Source organism: Sturnira hondurensis, unplaced genomic scaffold (genome assembly GCF_014824575.4).
Source record: "Sturnira hondurensis isolate 20B ecotype Veracruz unplaced genomic scaffold, ASM1482457v3 Scaffold0007865, whole genome shotgun sequence".
Lineage (NCBI taxonomy): Eukaryota > Metazoa > Chordata > Mammalia > Chiroptera > Phyllostomidae > Sturnira > Sturnira hondurensis.
Window position 1 is genome coordinate 6,302,968 of NW_028080496.1, and position 16,997 is coordinate 6,319,964.

Sequence of the window (16,997 nt, forward strand, 5' to 3'; positions counted from 1 at the left end):
TCAGTTCATTCAAGCATCAGTCATCTGATACAGGAGATAAAAATATGGACAAAACAAGTTCCTACTCTCAGGGAGGTCACTCCCTACTATGGGAGAGTAAAGACGTATATAGAAAAATACAGCAAATTGTAATAAGTGCTCCATAAGAGCAATGTAAGCAAGTTACTGAGGACGAAGAGGTGACATAGCTTAGGAATTGTTCTTGAAGGACAGAAATGACAGACTGGGACTTGGAAGCTGAGTAATAACCAGTGGATGGAAACCTGCTTTGTGGCAGACCCTATATTAGGTCCCTTAAACACATAGTAGTCTGACTTAATGCTCACAATACCTTCTGAAACGGGAGTGAAAGCTCTACATTATAAAGATGGACAGATGGAAATTCAGAGAGTTTAAATACTTTTTCTAGGACCACACAACTGATGATTGAGATTTAAACCAGGTTGGCCTGCCTCTAAAACTGACATCCTTTCTGCCGTGGTAAGCCAGCTCTCTATCCAGTGAGCTTGTTTTGTGATACAGTTAATAATGTGCCCACTGGATAGATGTCTGCTTGTCCAACCTGCCCTAAGCATTTGTTGAACTCATCACTCAGGTTCATGAGGGGAAGATGGCAGAAAGCGTGGTAATGAGAATTCACTCTCATTACTTGATTTATTTGCTTTATTGCTGACCAGGATAAGACACTCACCACCAGCATGACTGCCTTTCTTATTTCATACCAGACTTGTTCTAAATGACTTTAGGCTGTTTCTCAAAAAAGTCAGACTTAAGAACAGAGATTAACCACCATGAAGGATGCTGAAAAGAAACACTTTAAGGCTCTGTTCACATTTAACATCTCTGTGTCTGAAGTTTCCTGGGAAGCTGAGAGGCCAAGAGAACCGCTTCCCAATGGGTCTGAACCCCATTTTAATTTATTTAATATATTTCTTATTTTTGACTACAGTTTACATGCAATATTATATTAGTTTCAGGTGTACAACATGCATTCACATAACTTACGAAGTGATCACCCAGTAAATCTAGTACCCACCTGGTGCCACACGTAGTCATTGCAATATTATTGACTGTATTCCCTGTGCTGTACTTTACATCTCCATGACTATTTTTATAACTGGCAGTTTGCACATCTTAATCTCTTTCCCTTTTTCATCCAGCTCCCCAATCCCCCTCCCATCTGGCAACCATCAAAATGTTCTCTGTCTGTGGGTTTGTTTCTACTTTGTTTGTTTATTTTGTATTTTTAGATTTTACATTTAAGTGAAATCATGTGGTATTTGTCTTTCTCTCTGAAGACTCCATTTTAATCTTCCTGAAAAGGAGACATTTTTACTTCTATTAACGCTAGAAAACATCTTCTGATGGCCAAGAAGATCAGTGACAAAGCCAACACTAATACCTCCAAATACTAGGTTAGCAATTGAGTAAGCTTGCAGTACCCCATACAGCTTTCATTCTAAAAACTAGCATGAGATTGACTGATATTAAGAGGGATTTTTGTCTATGCATCTCCTTGACATTTTAAGAGGGAATGAGAAAAAAGAACTGTAATTGATTATTGAAAGGGAGCAACATAAGCCTGTTCAAAGACCCAATCTTGACCCTCTTTAACTGATGTGCAGTTGCTAGTCTCTGCCACTTTTGCAAATGATCGTTTTTTCTTTTTAAATAAGAAAGGATATTTTGAAGGTAAATGAGTTTTCAAAACAGGAAAAGATGATGTGGTTTCAGAGCAAGAGACCATAAACTGCTCTGTGGTAGCCTGGCCATGGTATGCCCCGGAGTTCATATGGAGAACTCAGCATATAATCGTGAATTACAGGTAGGCCATGCAGTGTTTTCTTCCAGGAAGTGTCCAACGTTTGACACATTCTTTGTTCACAAAGCATTCATGGAAGTGTGTGAAGGGTGCATTGAGGCCACTGTTGCAGGGACAGAGACCAAGACAGGAAGTGATTATGTGCATGATGACAGAGAAAAACACACTGTGGGTACAGAGCCTGAAGCTCTTGGGTCCAGTGCCCACTCTAAATACCAGTCTTTTCTGTCCTATTCAGCATTTTTGCTTAAATCTGATACTGTCAGGGTGACATATCTAATCAATTTTACACGAACTTGATTGGATATTGACCCTGTCAATATGCACATAAAATAAACCAGTTCACAAAAAGTAAAGAAAGTAGATCTCCATTCTCCTCTGGGGCAGTTCTTAAAAATCAAGTGAAATGTGTTCTCTGGGCGTAGACTGTTTGCAGGCGTGGATGCACCTTGATGAGCTTCATTGCTCCTTCAGATCATAAGAATACACTGAAAACTGAGAAAATACTGTTTGTCTCTATGAAATAGTTCATTTCTTTCTCTGTTATCTTGAGTCTCCTGAGCCTAATTGAGAATTTGGGAAGAAGAGATGAATTTCTCTAATTTTTCTAAAGAATGGAAATACAATAAAGATATAAATTGCCGTGGGCCTGGAACAATTTATTTTGTCAGTTCTGTGTCAGAATGAATTCTGCCTCATTGCCTTGGTTTTCAAGGCAATCCTAAGAGTGCCGTGCACCATTTTTGCAATATCTCATTGTTATGGTTGTCCTGGTGAGCGTGTCTGAGGATGTCCATTATATTTGGACCACATTCCCTAAATGTATGCACTCCCAAAATGAGATGATGGGAAGAGATGTAGCAAACAATAGAGTAAAAATACTAAATTAATGTATTACACATCATTTGCCCAGAATCTCAACATTTTCTAATATTCACTGGGCGACTTTCATGCACATGTCTCCATTTCACACGCAGCAGAGGAGACAGGGAATAGAGGGCGAGGCCTGGAGCTGGCAGGCGGGAGTCCTTAGCTGGGCTGCCGTCTGCTGCCAGCAGGCAGCCTTCCTGTCATCCATCCCTCATTACCACTGGCGTGTCTTCCTAGGGCCCGTCACCAGGGGAAGAACTGCTTCATTCCTTCACAGTATCTCTGTCACAGCCTCTTTTTCTCCTCTTATGCCCCCACCACCTTTTTCCTCTCTTTCTTTTTCTGCCTCTTCAGTTTGTGAATCTCCTCCACTCCCCAAATTTCCCTCACATCCCCCCCCCCCAGATGGTTTCCCTTCACCCGCTCCAGTGGACATCTTGTCATCAGCCATGGAAAAAGTGAGCCAGAGCAGCCAAGGGACTCTGGAGGCCTGAGCACAACTGTGTCTGAGATAAAATGTCTTAGTTTAACTGTGGAGTCTGTGGGAGGCGACTAGGGGGCTGGTGTCCATGCCACCACACTATTGAATGTAGCCACCTTCCTCTCTCTGGACGTGGACAGAGTGAGCAGATGGGGACTTGCATTTTCGTTCATTATTTATTAAACCTGTTTCCCAGCCTTTAGGTGCTAGGAGAGGTCTGCTATGTGGGTCCACTCAGCCCCCAAGGCCCCCCAGCATTCTCAGCTCCCATGGTCTGTCCCTTTATACCTCCATTCAAGAACCTTTCCCTTGCTTCTCCATTTGAAGAGGGGAACTCTTGGGGTTATAACAAAAGTAGGCAGCCAAGGTTGGGGACCCCATGTTGGACTTTGCACTGAACCCAGCTTTATGACTTTGCTGTGACTCCTAGCATCCTTTTGTGAACTGAGATAGTGAAAAGTGCGGGGTCCCTCAGTGAGTATTAGTGCCTGTCCACTCTAGCATCTCCTCAAATGACTAGGAACCAGCTGAGAGAGAAAGGCCCACGGCTTCCAATGGCTGGACATTCTTCAGGGCTCTAAGGAACCAGCTGGAAAGGGATGGATCAAGAAGGGGCTTATAAACCTGTATACTAGAACAGAGAAGTTTGGGGTGAATTTTAACAAGGTTAAGTGTGAAGAAAATGGTTCAGGACAAGAATAAATTCAAGTTAGAAATATGAATTAAGAGCTAGAGCTATTGGTGAAAAATAGGGTCTCTGAAGACTGCTGAATTAGACACTGAAGCTTATTTCTTTTACACACATATGTGTGCACACACACTCACACTGAAACAGCAAGGGTGGTACCATTAGTATTATTCACTGGAATAACTGACATCCAGAGAATGTAATTTGCCCAGTTTCACACAGTCACTGCATGACAGAACTTGAATTTCAGCCTGGCATCCTGGTGTCTGAGTCTGCCTTTTATTTTTTCAACTTCATGTGGAAACGTTCAAACTATTTGAAAGAATAGGTCAGTGACAGCCTACATACCCAGTACCTAGCTTTAATAATTTTGTTGAATTTGCTTTATCCATATATGCATACTAGTGTATTATTTTTCTTGAGACACTTGAGAGTAATTTTTGATATTTTCCCCCTAAACACTACAGCACATGTTTCTTTACACTAAAAGCATTCCTTTATGGGACAAGATGATTTATCACAGCTAAAGTATTAAAGGATCTCTAGTATCGTCCATCGCCCAGTGCCCAATCTATATTAAGATGTCATCAATTATTTTTAAAAATCATAAAGCTTTTTAAAAAATCAGACACAGTAAAAATTTACATACTACATTTGGTTATTTTACAGTTAAAACATAAATTGAGGGCTGTCCCCTGAAAATGGCCCCAGCCAGTGACCCTTTGACCAGCTCAGCCCTGACTGCAGTTGCTCCTGCTGGTAGCCAGCATGGAGGCCTGAGAGTATCCACTGTTGACTGGACCTCAGACTGCCAGCAGATGGAGACTGGCTGCAGTCCCTGTGACACCGACTGGGGTCAAGTGGACATGGGAACGGAGGAGTTTGATAACCCAGACACAAGGGTCTTACAGAACAGTCTGTCTCTGTTCTTGATCTTTGGTCGAGGAATTTACTAATGCTGCACTGGACTGAGACCAGGCCCTTTCCCTGGTTACAAAGGCCCATTCTCACAAGGTGAAATTCCAGCATGTGCCCTCCTGGAATTCTGTGAAAACAGATGCCACGCTGATGCATGTGTGTGTGTGTTTGCCCATATATGGCAAACATTTGAAAATGTTTTATGGCCCCATACTGGGTCCTAGTTACTTAGATGTTCTGCCTGATTCCAAAGTTCATGACTATTCTAGTCCACAGCTGGCTGTCTCATTAAAAGAGATTTCCTAGATTGACAGAAAAGAATGGCTTTCTGGAACCACTGAGCTGTGCAGACTATGTGATGAGTTGAAATGTACCCTCATAATGATTCCTAATAATCAGTGAATGCCTATTGACACAAATGAGTGACGGAATAGTAGAGCTAGAAGAATCATGGATTCAGCTCCTATTCATTGGGTACCAGACAATTAACAAAGTAGATAAGTAGATAAGATAAATTCTGCTCTCACTCTTGCTGACTCAAGGAAGAAAGAAAATTTTCCCACAGTGGTTTGGGCACAAGAGTCCATAAGTAGTAGCAATAAAGGCTTCTGGAGACAGACTTTGGGTTTGGGGTTATGGTACGTGAGGTATCTGGAAAGCTGCCTAGGTAGACTCAAAATGGCTTCAATTCCTATTTCTCTTTTCCCTGGAACTTCGATACAGCTTCTGAGAAACAGTTTCACCCTTTCCTGGCCAGGCCTCCCACAGTCTCTTTCCTTCTGGTAGTCTCTTTCCTTCACAGAGAAATACTAAAAAGTCCCCTAAGAGTGTCTGTCTTGGCAGACAATGACACTGTCTCTGGGGCCAGCCTACGTAAGCACTGCGCACACCTAGAGTGTCAAGATCCTGGGTTTGCGAGGAATAAAATCTGTGTTATTCCTCTTGCCCTTGTGGGTCATGTCTGGAGCTGGCTAGGCCTCTAGTATCACGGTGCCATTTTGACAAGGATCCTGCGAGTGGAAATAGCTGGCGGGGTGCAGCCCAATCTGTGAGGGAGCTGAGGGCAGACCCTTTGTTCTCATCACCTGTTTTAGGACCTTTTCAACCACGTAGCTGTGCTTACACGACTTGGGTGATACCTGCCTTGTGCACCAGAGGACAGAGCATTACGTTGTCTGTGCAGCACCTCCCTAAATACTCACCGTCTCTTCCTGTTCCCTTCCCACACCTCTCTCTTCCTCCTCCTTTCTTTTTGTTTCCTCCCTCCCTCCCTCCTCTCCATTCTGATCAGCTCAAACAGTCTTTAATACTCATCAGTATCACACCCTTGCTAGTTGGTGACTGGAACTTGGAAGTCTTGGTTGGAAGCTCTTCTTTGTCACTCACTAATGGTGTCAGCTTGGTCATCTCACTCTTCAAATATTGATCGCCTCCTCAGTGCTGGACACTGTTCTGGGCCTCTGGGCTAGTATAGGAAAGAAGCAGACTGGATGGCTATCCCGGTGAAGCTCAGGTTCTAGTGAGCATAGACAGACCATAAAGAGTAGCTGTAGTAATTATGTAAGTTGAAAAGTACTGTGGGAGACAGAAAACATGAGGCCGGACTTAGAGGATGAACACAGGGCATGAAAGAAGGCCACCGGGTACCATTTCTGAGACTTCACGTGCTCATGTGTAAAATGTGGGTGATGCCCACTGGCTCTCCTTCCCGGGAAGAATGAGAAAACACAGGTAAAAGGTATAAATCACAATAGGTGTAAATCATAAACCATTAGATGCACATTTACTGCTTTAGAAAGAATCCTCTCATCTTTATGACCCAAAGTTTAAAATAAACTTATTTGGATAAGAAAATGGTAAGGAACAGAAGTTCACATTTGTGAGTGCCTGCCTATCTTGTGCCATTTAACTCTGAGAGCCTCAGCTCAGGGATCTCCTCTCGTCTCCAAGGTGGGCATTGTTATTCCAGCTTTGTGGCTGACAAAGCAAGGCTCAGAGTGAAGAAACCTGCCCAGGGTCCAGTCACAGAGCTGGGGGGGTCCAAGAGGAGGATCCATGTCTGTGTTTCCAAGGCTCTTTTCTCAGGAGATCTTATGTGTTAGCCTGACTGGGTGACCTCTGAAGCCCCTCCAATTCTGAGAGTGTATGATGTTTTCGTGATTACTCTCCTGGGTGAGGATAATTGGATGACCCAGAGACAAACATGTCTCCGAAGGGAATGAGTTCCTTCATTTCTAACAGGAAGGTCGTTTCTCGATTCTCCTGGCAATATAGATCTTGGGGACACGGGCATCGGCAGCAGGAACTTTGACTCTAGGGGCTTCCTCCATCTTGGAGGGTCCTAGAACCCCAGAAGAAAATAAGAGTATGAGGGATTTTGCTGATATTTCCAGGCATTATGATAACAAAGTAAGAAGGATGGGCCACAGTTGAAGAGTCAGCTTCTGACAGCAAGGTAATTATCAGAAGAGAGCAACCTTGGCTTTTTCCTTTACAGAACTGAGCACGACACATTTGAAAGAACAAGGTGGCTTAGAAAAGGCAAAGAAAGATGTGTATATCATTTCAAGTTCCAAGCTTGTGCACAGAAAGAATTGACAGGTGTGTTAAATACTGCTTTCTAAGAAGTTAACTAGGAAAAAAATGTTTTGTTTGTGCTATTTTCCCAGCATCTGAAGTTTAGAGGTATGAAATCACTTAATATTGTAGATAACATAATGTTTTTCGGCTGTTATCTCATGTCTGATCCCTGCCAGTTTATAAAGATAGTCTGATTTACATATTTATTAGCTACATTTTATAAGAAAACAGCAGCCCTGTACCTCCCATGGTCCTGAATCTCCGCTGACTGGCAAGGGCATTTAAAATAAGCCCCTGTCACAAAGTCTCATTTTATACTGGTCACAGTGATAGCTGTGTGTGAAATTATAATAGGGAGAAACTCCTAAGTCTGAGCTGAATATCAGGTTTAAGTGCGATGAGGTCATTTGCTGAGTCTATGACCCTTCTAATTAGGTAAGAGAGTTACTGATACCCCTGAATCCTTAGCTTGGGAACACAGTGGCCTGGATCGACTCTCAGAACAAAAGTTCAGATTATAACATGCTCTGTCTTACATCGGTGGTGGCATCATGTTCTTTGCAGGAAGCCCTCTCACCTGGAGGGGACAGTAAATGCAGTGCCTGGTGTCCTGGCCCTGACGTCTGTGGTAGGCTGTTTAGGAGCACTTGAACACTGCAGAGTCCTGGGCATTCTCCTGGGAATGTGAGCTCCTTCATCCAGAAAGCACTTAATACAATTAGTCTCCTACCAACTTTCTTTATCTCATAGAAAAATATATGTGCATAAAGTTTCCACAAGGGTCTTCCAGACCTAGAAGGACCAGCAAAGTATTTGACAAGGAAATGCAGGCATCCTGACCGAGGAGGCGGAGACACCTGGCGTCTTTTTACATCTTAGAAAAGAGATGTTCACGTGTGTTAGGTGAGCGTGCCTGCAGGTGGGCACAGAACAATAAAACTCTGAATGGATCCAAATTTTCATTTCATTTCATTTCATTTCATTTGAGTTTAAATAAAATGTGTAACTATTGACGTCACTGAGTGATGATTCAGTTATTATGCAAGTGGTATTGCCTACAATGGACCCAGATTGCTATGGAGAAAGAAATCTCTTTAACAGTTTACTGCTTAACTGTTAATCCAACAACTCACTGGCCTCTTGCCTATTTACGCCGTCATGGGAAGGACCATAAAACAATACGGACATTTGGCACAAAGCTTCTTCAAAAGAGGTAGTCATTGCTTGTTTTCTCAAGGCTGGGAACAACTTCATATCCACTCCAAAAGGAGGCATCTTTGGAGATGTCAGCCAATCCTACTTTGCATCCTTATCTAAGGAGAGTGTGCATATAACCTCTGAATATTTCCAAGACTTTCCATCCAGATAACATTTACAGAGAAAATTTGTAGTAGTCTCCAATATGCACATGTCTACAGCTTCTTTCCTTTGAGAATTTCTGATACGTTTAATATCATTAATGTTGTGGACCCCCTGTGGCTAAGGGCAAGCTATGACCTTTGGAATGCAAGCCACAGGAGACAAAGCTTGTCTCTAGTAGCAACTGTTGCCTCAGTTTCCTCTCCCTACCCCCAAAGCTTAGTTGGAAGTCAATGATGGGTAAGACCCCTCACAGCAGGGGGCAACCTAAGCCAGACACGATCACTTGGGAGGCCATCATGGAAGGATTGTGGGTGGGGGGTGGGCTGCAACAAAGAGCAATGGACTCTCACCCCTCTGGCTTTGACATAGCCTGAGTCCTCATGTTCTCTGGGAGAAGTGCTTCCTGGCTCTAATCCCCTTAAGCCTGAATACCTGATGGGGAGAGGTGCAGTTCCTTGCCTTGCTAGAGTGTGTCCAGGGGAGAAATCTGGCACCACAAAGACTTCCTGATAAACCTGTGAAATCTGCTTTGCTAGGAGTGCTTTCATTCATATGATAAGGGTCCAGAGGAAATGAGTATGTCTCCCCAAAGTTCTGCAACCCCCTTTCCTAACAGACACTGACTCACACTAAGCCCTCAGATTTCTTTGAAATGTTATCTACCGTTTGATCCTTGTTGTCCTGTATTCCTGTGTATTACAACCCAATAAAAGCCCTTGGAGGAAGGGGCTTGAGGCCTTTTTCTCCTCAGAGAAACTGGCCGCTTCTGGCCTTTGTTTCCCCTGAGAAACTGGCCACCTCTCCTCAAGCAGATCACATCTTGTCTTGTTTACTTTCATCCGTGGTGGTCGGGGGACCTGTGGGAAAAGTCGCCCCCACATCAGTATAATAATTCTGCTGGACTCCCTTCTTCTCAGCGGAGGTCCAGCCATAGAGGGGAGGGGGTGGAGGGTTAGGCTCAGGACTCCTCTCTGGCCCAGTGTCCCCTCACAGAGCATGTCTTTAGTCTCAAAGAAGGTTTCATCTGTCCACAGATGCAGGCAAAGCCACCCGAGATAGGCTTCCAGCTTCGTCACTTTGCCTGCATCGCTCTCCAGACTGGTTGGTGCAGTCTGAACTTCCCTCTTGTGTTCTGATGTGAAGCCATCAGCCTGGTCCCTGTGGCTTAGCAGAGCCATCAATGGCGGCCCCACTTTTGTTGACTTCTAATAAAGACAATAAATTCATGATCAGATTGACCATCATAAGCATAGCTCCATGTAAGAAATTCGAGAAAACCCAACCCTCCTCTTTCTCATCCTAATCACATAGTCTTGCTCTGTCTCAAAACCTCTGGGCATAGAAAGTGTTTGTTGAGCATTTTCTTTTTTTTTTTTAAAGATTTTTTATTTATTTATCTTTAGAGGGGAAGAGAAGGGAGAAATATCAATGTATGGTTGCCTCTTGTGAGTCCCCTGGTGGGAACTGGCCTGCAACCCAGGCATGTGCCCTGACTGGGAATTGAACCGCAATTGTATGGTTCACAGGCCCACGCTCAATCCACTGAGCTACACCAGCCAGGGCTGTTGAGCATTTTCAAGTGACTTAGATTGTGACAATAATCTTCCTGCTTTGTTACTTCATACTTATCTGGCCCTGCTCGGCCCTCCCTCTCTGCTCTTTGCTCTCTGCTCTCTGCCTACCACTGCTCTTCTCCACTGCCAGCTTCCCAGCACCCTGTGGGCCAGCCTCACAAGTCTTCCAGGTCCTCACATCCTCCATGGTGCTTTGTGCCACCTGCTTCTATTCGAGGTACCTCCTGTATGCATGATGCTTATTCTATTTGACTATCTCTTCCTCCTCCTCCAGGACACAGCTCTGGTGCTGGCTCCAGGCAACTGGGAATGAATCCCTAAGCCCCAGAGTGGTCCTTGTGTGGCAGAGTGTAGCTCTGCTAGAGGACTTACGGCGTGATATTGAGAGTCCTGCTTGCCTGTGTGCCTCCACCATGGGGGGCTTCCTCCAACATGGACCCGGAGCCAGTGTTGTGGGCTAAAAGTTATTGAGCATTATTAACCACCCTAATAATAATCCAGGCTTTATTTTTATGTTCATTTAGCAAATAAAGAGAGCAAGGTTTGGAAAGGTTGAGTTGTTTATAGACAAAGAAATTACATTTCTACTGCTTTTATCAGAGCCAGGGGAAATGAACAGGTCTTTTTATATGTGTAGGTTTTAAAAATACTAATCTCACTTTTCTCCTAAGTGATAGGATTATCGTCTTTCTCCTCAAGACATTCAAGCACAATGCAAACTTCAGATAAAAGGGCTGCATATTTACGAATGTAATTTGTTGCTGACATGCAACTGTCTCATGCCCCGAGACTCACACCAGCGAAGCTAAGGTACATTAGTAAAAATTAGGGAGAAAGACTTTAACTACATTTGCAAATGTACTGTCATTTGCAAGGTGGCTCTCAGCTGTTCCTGCGTCAAGGCTACTCGTGTACTGTGTCTCACTGTCCCTTTAACTTCCACTCTCTTGCTCTTTGGGGAAAGGGGAATGATGTATACTTCTAATTATAACTGACCAGGCTCTTACCCACTCTGCTTGGTTCCCTGCAGGTTACACTATTTGCCAATATCTATTTAACTGTAGCGGTAACAGGAAAAACTCCCCAGTCTAATCAGCTAGAAATTCCCTGGCGCTCTCCCACTTCAGTGGGATCATATTTTTGCACTGGAGGTCATCCTTAAATATGAGAGGGGAGCAAGGCTGTAGGAAGATTGGTATTAAAAATAGAGCTAAGTTCCAGAGTCTCCCTCTCTAGAGCTCATGGAAGATTCGAGCCTTTTATTATTCATGTTTAACGCGGACACCATGCCCTCTGCCTTGGGAGCAAGCCAAGGATCTCACTGTGCCCTGGCTCCATCTTGCCAGCTGCCAGGGTTGGCATCTGTGGGAAGGGTTTTTTCCCCCTTCTACCCATCACATGGAGGTAGGGTGGGTCAAGGTAAATGAAGCGTCTGTCCACTCCCTGGGCCTGCCTCCCACTCCAAAACCCTGAGTACCTGCTGCTGCTGTCGGCCTCATCCCTAGGCCTCAGGCTGCCTCAGCCTTGAACACAAGCTGCCCCAGAGCTCACAGGTTAGGAATGGAGGTTACTGACCTGCTCACTCTCTAAGTTAAATAGAAAATATGCTACCGACAAGAAGTTCTTCTAGCCAGAACAGTCAACTTTTATTGATTCTAACCTAAAACTCACTCTAGTGCTAGCATTAGGTAGTGAAGAATATATTTTTAGGCAGGTGAAAGCTTTTTAGAAAATCTTGGGTTTCACTTCATCATAACTGGTCCTGGGAAGAATAATTAGATGAACAAGCAAAAGGGGAGAGAGCATTGGTTGAGTACTCTCCATGTCAACACTGTGCTAGTTCTGAACTCAAAATGGCTTAATTGTTACCATATAAATATCCATATTCTTGTACTTGAGAATTCTGAGGTTCCAGGAGGTCAGATATCTCTTCTGAGCTCACATACCCCAATGGAAAGCTGAACCCTGTGATCTCCAAAGTGCTGACTTTCACTTGACCCCATCCTGGGGAGACTAGGGGCAAGTGTTGGCCCAGGTCAGATGAAGATGCATAATCTGCTTATGAAGTCCGGTCTCTGGTCACTCTTGTACAGAAGGGTGCATGGTCCTCTGGTCCCAGTCCAATGCTTAGGTTATGGGCTGTGCCCAAACAAGGGAAGGTGAGTAGCAGGGCAGGGCCCAGTGGCCAGTAGATACACCAGATGCACTTAACAGAGGCACAGGTAGCAGGAGACAGGTTCCAGAGAGGCACAGAGCAGGCTCCCAGAGCCTGGTGCGCAGAGTCAGGGACTCATCTGTTTGAAAATGGGAGGGCAGGACAGACAACTGGGCACATAGGGAATACTCAGTCACTGGTCCAGACCCTCAGGATTGGGGAGGGACCTCCCACAAACCTGGCCTGATGCTGAGGTGCTGAGCAGGTATCCAGGACTCTGTGGCCAGATTTGGGATAAAGCTGACCCCTCAGGAGGATCTCTGGTATCTTAGCTTGCTTGGCTGGGAGGCCTGCAAAACTGGAGATGCAAAGGTCGTTGACCCTGTGAAGGCCTTAGGCAAAGCCTAATTATTATCACATTTTAGAGAACTGAACAGGATTACACATTCAGTGAGTAAACATGTTGCTCAGTCACCAGATTTTGGGGGGGCCCTGCCGTTCTGTTATTCCTCTAAGAGTTGGTGCCACCTTCCCGTGCAGTGGATTGTGTTCTGCTCTAGGAATAAAGACAAAGGTTGTGTTCTGTGCTAGGCATCACAGGAGATGAGCTGGAAAGACAGGTCCAGACTCTCTCCTTCATGGAGTTGATGAGCTAGTAGAGTAGACAGGACACAAATTGGAAAGTCATAGTACCAGGTCCGGTGTGATAAGGACCCCAGTGGATAATGAGAGATGGAAGGAACTTCGGTGGAAGGAGGAAAGAACAGGGGAACTGAAATGATGGCTGACGTTTCCAGGACTGTGTGAACTTAGCTTTCAGGACCACAAGGTGAGGCGTAGAGTCAAGAAGTATAGGCTGCAGGACTGAGCTTCAGGTCAGGGTGACCCTCCTTGACGTGACATGTGTCCCTTCTGTCCCTCTCTGGTTGGTCCATTGCGGCCAGGAAGACAAAGTTCCTCATTATCCTTCACATCAACATCCAACCTCAAAATGCCAATACTTCACTCTACATGTTTTTCCAATGAAACATGCTCTCCTTATGATCACTGACAAATGACCTATCTGCCATGAAGTGTTCTGAGACCAGAGCCCTCTGGCTGGACTCAAGGATTGAATGGCCCTTCCCTGGAGCATGTAGGGTTACGTGGGTAGAGTTAGCAGGCCTCTCTTTCCCAAAGGGCACCTTACATCACCAAATAGCAGTACCCCTGAAAAAGGGGGTGGAAAGCCAATCCGTCAGTCCAATCATATTGGCAATTACCCTAGAAAATCTTTAGTAAATAGAATACTCATTTAGAACACAGGTAATTCTACCCTATGTGTCTGTTTTCCAAGTGTCAGTTTTGCAGGGGATGTGTTTTCTTCTTCCTTAGTATCTGTGTATTCTTGGGTAGGTATTTTCATCAGAGCTTGACTTGACTTAAAATCATCCCTCTCTTCAAATTGTTTGAGGACCTTGAGAGCAGAGAAGTTGTTTTCCCAAAATGCTGTGGACAGTGACACTCTGAAGTTGGACTGCTGGCCTGGCTGGCTCTGTGATGGTCTCGTCTGACTCAGTGACAATCTGGGGGGTGGACGAGGGGCTGCCTCTTTGTAGACAGTGTTCTGTGGATATACATAAGGGTGCTTCGTGGAAGTCAGCATTTCTATAGGGCAACTTTGTTCAGGTCTGTTCTACAAGGCTTTCGAGGCCAACCCATTCCAGGTTCCAGGTCCCTGAAGGCCTAGGGAGTCGCATCCTTTGGCTGAAGTCATTTCTCCTCAACAGCACAGTATGATAGAAAGAGAAGGGACCCCCAAATCAGGCAGCTGAGCTCAAACAGCACCTTTAGTAATTACTAATTGCATGTGCAGAGTATTAAATGTAATCTCTCTTAAGTCTTTGCTTATCTTCATAATGAAATCAACAGTACCTATTTCAGAAAGTGGTGAATATGAAATGAGTCTGGATTATAGAAAGCCCTTAGTGAATGATAGCTGTATATAATATCCCTTCTTTGAATTTCAAAGTTCTAGTGAAAGTGATTTTTAAGAAAAACTGAACCCATGCTTTTAAAAAAGTGATTTCAAGTGTACAGGATTATAGTTGGTTTGCTGAAGGGCCGACTTGAGCTTAGACACTTCTTTATAAAGTGTGTTTATGCACATACAGATCTAGATACTGTGTGCCTGAGGTTACTGATGTGTATACACAGGTGCCCCACACCTCAAGTCAGTTGCAGATGTTATGATATTTGGTTCCAGCATTAATTTATAGCTCCTCCTCACTACAGAGTTATCACTGCTATGCAGAATTAACATCAGTGTGTCTTGTTATTACAAATACACCTGCTGATAAGAGTTTCCCCAGGGTCTTTCGTTACCATTCCCTAACCCCGCTAGCCCCGGTGCTGGCTGGGCTGGACCAGCCCCAGTTCACCTGGTTGCCATGAGAGAGAAACAGAGTATAATTATTTGACAGGACTAACAAGCCCCTTTAGGGTTTCCCCCAGCCTTCAAAAAGGAGAAGGAATGGCACACACCTCTGTGCCTCCAGCGGGAGTAAGAAACATCTGCCGCACTCAGGGAGAACACCTACACCCAGCTCTGCTGACATGTTATGTCGTTAACCAGACCATATCACTAACTGCATTTCAGTGTAATCCTCCTTGCACCTGCCCTTCTTCCGTGCAGGGCCAGCAGGTTCTGTGTGTGTGTGTGTGGAGGGTGTAGTGTTCATTTCTGTGTCTGCAGTGTCTAGCCTGCCTTGTATAGCTCCTGGCACATATTTGATTAGTTGGATGGATGGGTGGATGGATGGATGATGGGTGGGGGGTTGGCAGATGGGTGAGTGGGTGATGAAAAACAATAGTACACTGGAATGTGCAGCCCCATTTTCAATAGGGTCTTTGACTTTGAAAGACTATGAGAGAGCAAACTGTGATGATCACTCTGGTAAAGGATGTTTTTGCTTGTGTGTTTTTGCTTGTTTGGTTTTTAGTTTGAATATTACAGGACATCATCTTGTCTGTGTTTCAAAATGAGCAGACCCCAGCCTGGTCCCTGACGCAGTCAAGCGACTGTGCATGGAAAACCAGTGATGTTAAATTCTCCCCACTTTCATACCTTACTTTGTGCTTTACAGGCATGGAAGACCTTGCTCGGACAGGGGTTGGCGAACTCTTTCATAAGGGACCAGCGAATAGTTTAGGTTTTGCAGGCCTAAAAGCAAAGTCAAGGACATGTTGTAGATATTTAGAGAACCATCTAAAATGTAATCCTTTAACAATCTAAAGACCACTCCTAACTCAGAGGTGCTACAAAAACAAGAGATGAGCTACACTGGGCCCACTAGCCATCAGCTCCTGGCTGAGAGGGGCGAGGGCAGGGCAGCTACACAGCAGTGATTTCCTGCTGGGAAAATGCATGACAGATTTGGCTTTTCCGGTGCGTGTTTTCCCTGCATTTCCATGTGGGAGCCCCAAATCCATCCACTGCGCACACTCATTACAAATGAAACTGCTTGTTTCAAGTGTGTTTTCACCAGCCACTGGTAGCTCCCTTACAGCAGGAACCACATCTGACTTACTCATCAGCTTTCCCCACTGTTATGCCTGGTGCATATACTTGCCCAATAAATATCTGTAGAATAAATAAATTACAGAGCTACATTTTTACAATCCATTTGTTCCTGGGCTATCTCTTACATCCCAAGAATCTTTTTTATTTTTTATTTTTGGTGCATCTGTCCCATAATGGTTTAATTACTGTGGCTTTAGAGGTTTAACATTTGGTCATATGGTCACAGGAGGCACGATTCAAGCAGTGGGCTATATGCTAGAGATACAGGTATAAGCATAGAGAGATGGTGTCGTTGTCCTCATCAGGATCAAGTCCTAGTAGGATCAGGGAGGAAGAAAAGCTCAATTTCAAAGGAGAAACAGGCAGTGTTTTCAATGTCTGAGGAGTGAATGCATAAAAGCGGGAAGTGGGTAGAATACTTTATCAATGTGGGTAAGCAGGTTTGCAGGTCAGACACTGGCAGATCTTCAAATTGGGGTGCAGGGTTTTTATTGGAGGGGAGCTTTCTGGGAGGCATTTGTAGTTTCTAATAAGGGTACGCTGCTTCCAGTCCCCAAACTAAAGTGGTGGGTGTTAGTATCTGCGTAACAGAGCCCAGAGTCAATTCCTGCTGAGATTGGATGACCAGGGTGGTGCTCAGGGTGACTTGTTCATCTGATTCTCCTGAGGTAGCAGCAACATAAACTGCTCAGCTTCTTCCTCTGTGCCCTTGCTTTGGACCGAGGGTTAAGTGTGGATTTAAATTTTAAACAGCTATCTGAGACAGTTTGGAGATGATCACCCAAATGTGCCCTTGGCTGGGGCTTGCTTCTCCACTGCCCCAAACGTGGATAGGGTTGCTGGCTGCCCCAGATTTTGGAGTGTTAGATGGCAAGAGGTGAAAATGTCACTGTTCTTGGCCAGGAAAGGAAGCTGAGACAGATTTAGAAATTTTGTCAGCTCCATGTGCTGTAGAGCAATTAGACGTGTATTTTAGTCTTTGCAC

The 16,997-nt window shown here is 44.5% G+C and overlaps 1 long non-coding RNA gene across 1 annotated transcript in view; it reads right to left on the reverse strand.

Annotated features, from left to right (window-relative positions):
* Positions 1–16,997, reverse strand: part of LOC118992000 (uncharacterized) — a 36,854-nt gene that overhangs the window by 1,322 nt on the left and 18,535 nt on the right. The window lies entirely within an intron of this gene.